The 8,893-nt window shown below is 45.7% G+C and overlaps 1 protein-coding gene across 1 annotated transcript in view; it reads left to right on the forward strand.

Annotated features, from left to right (window-relative positions):
• Positions 1-8,893, forward strand: part of TANGO6 (transport and golgi organization 6 homolog) — a 132,926-nt gene that overhangs the window by 123,190 nt on the left and 843 nt on the right. The window lies entirely within an intron of this gene.

Below are 8,893 nucleotides of genomic sequence, written 5' to 3' on the forward strand. Positions count from 1 at the left end.
ATGGATAGAAATCTCCTAGACATTAGTAATCCTGTCTTTCTTTGCTGACCCACCCGACGCTTTCAATGAAGTGGCTCAAAAGGCTGGTCTTTCTGTCTGAATCGGCCCTCATTTCTGTTTCATAGACCCATCAAAGTGGAGGTTCGGGTTTTATCAGTAAAGCATTTGTCCTTCGTCAGGCCAGAGCTCCCTGAATGAGGTCCCCATTGTCTCCCACCATTCTGCTTCCTCGGCTTGTACCCTGCTCGTTATCTCGGGGAGGCTGCTCGCCTCCCAGACTCAGAGCCGGGATCCTGCCCGCTTGCTCAGCAGAATCCCTCCGGGTGCTCTCAGCTCCTCCTTGGACCAGCGGGGCTGCTTCCCAGTATCGGCACCCACCCCGGCCCTGATGGTGCGTGCAGGTGACGGGATACCTGTGTCCCTTCCCTTCTCTTCTAACTCCCCTCCAGGTATCCACCTTCCTGACCACTCACTTTTAGCTTCTGCTCTCTGTTTTTTGTTTTCAGAGTTGTGCCTTTCCCCTCATTTTCTTAAACCCTTGGTGGTAAACCCAGTTGCCTCAATGTCGGAGTAGTAATAGCAACACTATTTTGAATTATATATCACTCAGCTTGTGATTGCAAAGGATTCTCACATGCCTTATGCTCCCCACTTCATAGTGGTGAAAGCACAAGCACTTCGAGAGACAGAATTGTACAGAGGAATGACGAAGGACATTGGCTCCCAGTCTGGCTGCCAGGGTTTGAATTTTGGCTCTACCTGTTCCTAGCTCTGTGGCCCTGGGCTAATCAGAGATAATGATAGTACTTCTCTCTTTGTGTTGTTGTGAGGATTGAGTTAGCGTAGATAAAATACCCGGAAACATACCTAGCACATAACAGGTATCATGTAAGGATTAGCTATCGTTATCATTCATTCATTCACTCATTTATTTATCAAAAGTTTACTGCATGCCAGGCAGTGTTCTAGGCCTTAGTGACAGAAGAGTAACAGGTGGGACGCAGCCCTGGCCCTCAAAGAGATCACAGGATTAGTAGGCAGACTGACAAGCTACCTCTTAGTTAGCAGCCCCCCCATGCAACTCCTTGTGGTTGGATCTTTATAGACATAGATCCTTAGAACAGCCTTAGAAGGTGGCAGCGTTATCTCCATTTTGCAGATGAGATCACTGGGTTCTGAGGGCTGAAGGTTCCTTAGCTAGTAATTGCGAGCTCCAGGATTCACTTCACCCAGTTCGCCCGCCTCCCGACCTTTAGGTTCAACTGCCCCAAAGGGTGGGAGCTCCTGACAGGCAGGCGCTGGCCATCATCACCCAGAATACTCAGCACGGTGCCCTGTACACGGCCTCGGAGATGTTGGCTGAGCTGTGCTCTGTTGAGGACCCTGACCCTCTGCCCCATTCCTAGTCTCGTCTGTTCCCTCTTAACTCCCTTAGCCACCAAATCCTGCCTTGGTTTTAACACTGAGGCACAGCGGTCAAAGTGAGCGTTCTTAGAAGTTGGCTTTCGGTTTTCTGTCAGGTTCACACTACACCTAATGGTTATTCCAGTGTGTTTTCAAACAGAACTAATCAGATGCTGGGGTTCCTTCTTCCTCTTCAGATCCCAGTCTAGAGGATGTCGTGTGCCGGCCACTCGGCAGCCGCCGCCGCTCCAGCCCCCTCCTCCCTGCGGCTGCCCCTGCTTCTTGGTTCAAAGTCTGACTTCCCTGTTCGTCTTCTGTTTCTGTTTTTGTGCCCAGTACTTATTTATTTTCTGAGCCACAAAGGGAGCCACAGTTGGTGATTGATAGGATTGTATGGAATTTAGTTTTCTTTCTTTCTGACCTTTTTTGCCTCATCTGTTGGTGCTATAGAAGATTGAATTTCTAAGTATGTGCCAGCGTTGAACTTTTTTTATCCTTTTATATTTAGCAACCTATTTCCCCTCAAATACTAAGGACTTATAGGTGGAAAATCCTAGGCTGAATCATATCATTCCCAGTTCTTATTTCCATAAATGTTTGTAATCATTTGTGTGAAGTGCAAATGACTTTTTGCCTATTAAAATCATTTTTATTTTTTAAGGATTTTATTTATGTTTTAGAGAGGGGAAGGGAGAGGGAAAGAGAGGGAGAGAAACATCAATGTGTGGTTGCCCCTCACGCCCCCTTCCGGGGACCTGGCCCACAACCCAGGCATGTGCCCTCACTGGGGACTGAACTGGCAACCCCTTGATTCTCAGGCTGGCGCTCAAGCACTGAGTCACACCAGCCAGGGCTATTAAAATCATTTTTTAATGTAACTGAATCTACCAATTACTAAATGTGCTTTATGTTACAGAGGTTGTTTGACTAGAGACTTTTTTTTTCCTTCCTCTATTTTCCAGATATTCTGGGTTGTGGTTATACTGCTTTTATATTCAAATAAATTTAGGAATTATTCAAAGAAGAAAGATAGTCGCTGTCTTTTTCTCTTTTTGATCTTAACTCAGATACAGTAACCACTTCGGGGATATTCCGGGTCAGGCTCATTGAAAAAGAGCCGAACACCGCTTCCCTGCTCTTCCATTGAAAGTGCACCTGTGTGCCCAAGGCGGTCTTTGCTCTCACTGTTCCCTTTTCAGTAGGGCCTGCCTCCTCCCCTCACCCGGTCTTTTCGAAGCCACATCTAACCCTGAAGATTCGCCCTTGTCCCTGAAGCATCAGCATTGCGTGCTTCAGGGAACCGGCGCCTGGAGAGTGGGGAGGAGAGGAGAGGGGAGGAACTGTGTGTGTGCGCTCGCCTGCACACATGTGCTGGGCTCCCACACTGTAAATTCTTTTAATAAGGTACCTGCATCCCACCTTTTCCCAAAGAGTTTTCATACTACAGATCTTGGTACTTCTTTAAGAGATCCCTGCCCCACCCCCACTCATCTCTGGACCCCCGCTCCACATTTGCTCGGAGTCCTGGGGCCTTGATGAGCAGAGGGATGACAAGCAGGTGTGAACTCTTAATGAGAGGTTTTCTCTGCAGGATTGCCTGTATCCTGCCCACCACAGAAGCTCCTGTGAGTAACTTTACCTTTGAACTCTCCTTGTATTCAGCCCCTGATCCACCGGATTTGGTGACAATCCCTGGCTGGCAGGAAGCTTTGATCCCTGGGGAGTCCAGAGGAAGTCCTGTGATGTGTGGGATCCCCGGGGTTACAGGGATTGGAGGGAAGCGTACCAGGGTGGGTTGCTCAGGTAGACCCATTAATTAAGGAGGAGGCTTTGCCTAACATTCAGTTACCTTGAAAAGGAGATCCGGTAACTGATAACAAGGAGCTCAACATCCCTCAGGTATGAAGTGGCGTTTGTACAAGTGTTATTGTTATTTTAAGGACACAGCGGGGCTGGGGGGAGTATTCCTCCCTGCACCAGGAAAGTTCTGAGTAAAAGCCAATCTTGCTGTGGATGTTAGGAGGCTCTAGCAAAAAAATCTCTAAGACAGTTTTGACTAGGTAAAAGACTGCTCTAGAAAAAAAAAAAAAACATGACCTTGCAATAAACAGGAGGAACTCTAGAATTTCTGTGAGACACTTTGGGCTATAACACATTGGAGAGAATGTTAGGAGACTGGTCTTTAAACTGTATTTGCATAACAAGCATGCCTGGTTTGTTCATGCTCTGCATTTATTTGGTTGCTTGCAGATGAGGGGACTCCCTGAAGCTTCCCCAAGCCACTCCTTGGTGCCACCCATTGGCTACAAATGAAAGGGTGAAGGCCCTTTCCATGGTATCTAGATGTTCTTCCCCCACCTACTTCCTCTGCTTCCACAGAATCCTGTCTCTCTCTCTCTCTCTGAGTGGGGGTCACGCTGTCTGAGGTGTGACTGCCTCCCCAGAGGGCAGGGTTTGTGCATTATTCATCTTTTTTATCACCGGCACACTGCCTGGGCATGACGCAGACCCTTTATAACCATCACTGAGCGAGTGAGTAATCCTGAGGTTGTAACTACGGGGACTCACCCTCTTTCCGGAATCGTCCCTCTGTTTCCACACTGCCAGCCTGGAGGGAAGAAAGGGAACGTGGGATAGTGCCACAGTCAGATACCTGGTCAGGAGACCTACCTCCCATTGTGTCTCAGCAGCTTTTTGAGAAAACCCAGGAGACAAGTGCGCAGCGGGGATGGGGCAGCATCTTTGGGAGGTTCTGCCTGGCAAGGAGCTCTATGGATTGTCTGCAAGGCTGACTGCATGGCCTGTGGAGCCCCGTGCAGATGCAAACGCAGGGGTGCGGGGTCCCTTGTTCAAAAAGTGCTGAGGTGGTGTCGACAAAAGAACATGCAGCCTAAGAAAAAGTCTTCCAAGAGGTGTTCTGAGCCAAATCAATGACAACTGCAGGAAACAAAATCTGAACGGGTTGAGAAAATGCTCTGGAGAAGGGCAGTGTTGCACCTTGTTTTATACATTGGAATCGGAGGAGGAGACATAAGGGGGCTGCGTGACATCCACTGGTGGTAGCTTAGGGATGCGGGAGTAATCCCGTGGAGGGGAAAGCGGGGCAATCTCTGAGACTGGTTAAAAAGTGACATGGAGAGACACATGTGTCTCTTACATAGGTGAGCATAGGACAGTTAACAGTTAACATTTACAGCACAGAGAGATGGTGTGTGGGCTCTGGTACCTGGAGTTGGACCTTTGAGGGGTCTGCACATGAAGAGTCCTCTGACATTTCCAAGGTATGTTATCTTAGATGCACAAAGACAATAAACAATGTCAGAGTGGAAGACTGATCTTCGCCAAGGAAGCTACAGGCTCAGGATAGGACTACCCGCCATAACTCGCTTTCAGCTAGAAATTCTTATGTTCCGACCACCCTGTGTGGTTACCCTGGTCTCTGGGTTTGTAGGGCACACCATGCAGGCACCCCCTGAGTCTGTCAGGTTGAGTACGTGGCCCTTTTCACACACGTGGTTTTAAAATACAGACTTTTTTCCTTTCTCCCACAGTCCCTCTGTCTCTCAACTTATCATGGTATTTTTTATTTGTAATTAACTTTGTTCTAAGTAAAGAAAAATGTAAATGTTATTAGCATGAATTTTACTGTTCATCCTTATATTGTGCAATGCCAATTTTATTTTTTATTTTTATTTTTTAAAAAGATTTGATTTATTTACTATTAGAGAGAGGGGAAAGAGAGAGAGAGAAACATCAGTGTGTAAGAGATACATCCATTGGTTGCCTCTCACATGCCCCCAGCTGGAGACCTGGCCTGCAACCCAGACATGTGCCCTGACTGGGAATTGAACCGGCAACCTTGCAGTTCATAGGCCAGCACTGAATCCACTCAGCCACACCAGCTAAGACAGTAATGCCAATTTTAAATGCAAGTATAAGAGTATTTAACTCATATGTGGAACCTCCAAAATTACATAATTTGTATTCCATAGCTTATACGTGCATATGTATTTCCTTCTGAGCCAAACAGTGGAAACTGTGCAAAACTAATGCAACTGTTTTATTTCACCTCTTGACATGTGCCTATTCTGTCAGCCCTCTTTACCTTCGGTTTATTAATGAATAAGAATGGGCTGAAAGGAAAAAGAGTGTGCATTGTTGTGTTTCCTTCTGTGTGAAGGAAACCCTGCTGCTGAAACAGGGAAGCAACACGGAGGATCCGTGGAGTTTATCTCTCGCCCGTGTTTCTTAGAAAACCATTGCCTTCTGTTTGAAGCAAGTTCTGGTTCGAGTGGAAAGTGCGGCCCCTCCAGGCTCTCAATGCCTCCACTGACTCAGCTGTAAACATAACAAACACACTCCCCTTCTCCTGGCTTTGAACCTTGCTGAACTCCCACGCGGCGTGGGTCCTTCGGAATTTGGTGCTGGTGGAGCGCAGCGAACGCTCTATTCGAAGGCACCGGCGAAGAGTGGCGGACACGCGCATGGGGCGTACCTCCTCTGCTCCCACTCGTGTTCCTTTGTCCCATTGGACTTCACATACAGAACACAATTCAAAGATAAAAGTAGTAAGAATTGTAAGAGGACAACAACATGGGGCCCTCTGGATTGTGGGTCCCTGTGTGAGTGGGGATCACACACCCATGAAGCTGACCCAGGTTGTCTAGCGTTGCTTTAATAGATGTCCTTACAGTATTTAGGTTTTAGCAAGTGAGAGACTGGCCAAGAACAGCGTGCATGCCTTCTTTCGTTCATAAATGTTTTTTAGGTACCTGCCATGTGCCCGTTACTGTATGAGGACTACAGCAGTCAAACAAGGCAAGATGTGGCCTCAGTGTCAGTAGTAGCACGTGTGACCAATGAGGAAAACTTTTTAAAATTACACAATAAGTGTTTAAGTCACAATTGCGATGGAGCCACAGAAGAACTACAGATAGGGTGGAAAGGCTTACTGTGGGTGTTCAGGGAAGGCATCCCTGCGTAGGTGTAAGTAGGAGGTCCAGGTGAGGAGGAAGTAAAATGGTCTCCCAGGCTCAGGGAGCAGCAGCACGTGCAAAGGCCCCGAGCAGGGAAGGCGCTCTGCTCAGACCAGGAGACAAAGAAGGCCTGCACGACTGGAGCACAGGGGATGACAGGCAGAGCAGCCACATGGCCTGGGGGGCTTGATTTGATTTTTCGGTACCTTCCTCCTTCCACTTCCCAGGACCCATGCTGATCAAGAATACGAAAGGTAGAAAGGGTCCTTTCTCCGTTCTCTGGCAGGCCCAGGATATGTGGCGCTGCACATGTGGTTTACTGACGTGGGATGCGACCACGGCCTTGTTGACCGCTGACGTAATCATTCCCTTCGTGTGCATCCACCATCTCCAGTTTCCTTCCTGCTCTTCAAACTCGGCCTCTCTTTCCTCTACCCTCTCACCCCCTGCTCTCTCAGGACACTCAGCGTGTTCTCTTTTGTGCCGTCTGTATCTGTGTGCACGTCCTACCTGTAAGCCTTTGGAGGGCAGATTCTGTATCTCTTTTATCTGTGCAATGGCCTTAGGAAAAGCCTTGTCTAGGAGTTGACTCAGTTCAAGAAAGCTTACTTATTTTTTAATAGGTAAAATATTCAGAAAATTAAATACTGAAAAGGTATAAAAGCATGTATAATTCTCCTCTTCCCTCCCCAGTTTCCCTCTCTGGAGGCAACTAGTTTTTAAGTGAATTTTTTTCAGAAATACTCCATGTTTATAGTATATAGGCTATTACACATAGTTATTACATGTTTATATTATATAGGCTATTACACATATTTTTTATGAAAAGCCAAGAAATGAAAGAATGGGTGAATGTTCTCCTATTTCTTTTTTTTTCTGATCCTCTTCCTTTTTAGAAATTATATATTGGCACAGCCTTCAATGTACAGTAACTCTTGAAGTTCTAGTTGTTAGAGAAAAAGTTTTTAAGTCCATTTGAACCAATTATCATCATAGATGTCTGCATAAAGTGATGTAAACCCAACTGGATGCATGCGGGAGCATTATTAGGAAATAGAAAGAACACAGCATAGCATAGTGGCTAAGACTATAGGCTCTGTTTTTTCACAAAGAGCCCTTACAAGTCAGTAAGGAAAAGCTCAGTTATTTATAACAGAAAACAGTCATATACTTTATGTATTTATTAGAAAGATGCAAATTTAAAATAGCAATATGCTACTTCTTACTGACAGGATTAGCAAAGATAAGGAGTTTACAATGCATAGTACGGATGAGAACATGGGGGAACAGGTAAAAATGTAAATTCTTGCAACCTCTCTGGCCTTACCTATCAAAAGCTTAAGTATGCATTACTCTTTGACCTAGAAATTCCATTTCTAGATATTTGTCCTATAGATACACTTGTACATGCCTGCAAAGACTTAGGTATCAAAATGTTTATTGTAGCAATGTTTGCAATAGCAAAATATTAAAAACACAACTTAAGTGGCTTTCATTTGGGAGAGTGGGAAAATAAACTGTACGATACATGTGCAGTCATTTAAAAAAGGTTATTTCCAGCCCTGGCTGGTATGGCCCAGTGGATGGAGTATCAGCTTGCAAACTGAAGGGTCTCTGGTTCGATTCCCAGTCAGGGCACATACCTGGGTTGCAGGTCAGGTCCCCAGTGGGGATGTGTAAGAGGCAACCATTTGATGTTTCTCTCCCTCTCTTTCTCCCTCCCTTCCCCTCTCTCTAAAATAAAATTTAAAGATAAAAATTTTAAAAGTTATTTTCATATATGCCAGTCATATAGAAAACCTTCCAACTATGTCAAGTTTGGGAAGGAGCATATGTGTATACGCATGTATGCTCACAAGCATCTAGAGTGTTTCTCACAGTCAAGAACTGTATCCCCTGGAAAGGGAAACTAGGAGCCTGGAGTCAAGGAGAGGCTTACTTTTTCCTGAACATGATACTTTTTGCACTATGTTGCCTTTTCTGTATAAATAAGTAAATAAGAACACAGGCTCCACCATTTTTTTAGCTAAGTAACCTTGGGAGTTACTTAACCCTCTAATTCTCTGTTTCCTCTTCTGTAAAGTGGAGCTAATAACTTTCATTTATATGACTGGCATAAAAATTAGATAATATATAGAAAATATGTAGTATAGTACCTGACCCCAACATAGTAGTTTTTGAGACAAAGAGCCAGACAGAAGTGACTTCGGAAGTAGGCTCAGACAAGTTACGTGACTCCTTGTGACCTGGTTGTCTTCAGTCCCTAGTTTGACCAGATGATCCTTTAAGCATTTTTCTGTTCTTTCTGTTCTTTTGAAACCTATTTCTTGCTAGAAGTTCTAGCTCCCAAGCCAGGAAGATTTTGGAGGAAACTGGGAGCTCCTGGGACTTCAAAGTAGTGGCAAGGGTAGGCATGACTGCTGAAGAAACAGCCTCCTGGGTCTCATAAGTAGATGCCTTCTCCCGTGGATGTCACGTCAGCGAGGGCTTTGTGGAGCGCGAGAGGGAAATGC

The sequence above is a fragment of the Phyllostomus discolor genome, chromosome 12 (assembly GCF_004126475.2).
Source record: "Phyllostomus discolor isolate MPI-MPIP mPhyDis1 chromosome 12, mPhyDis1.pri.v3, whole genome shotgun sequence".
NCBI lineage: Eukaryota > Metazoa > Chordata > Mammalia > Chiroptera > Phyllostomidae > Phyllostomus > Phyllostomus discolor.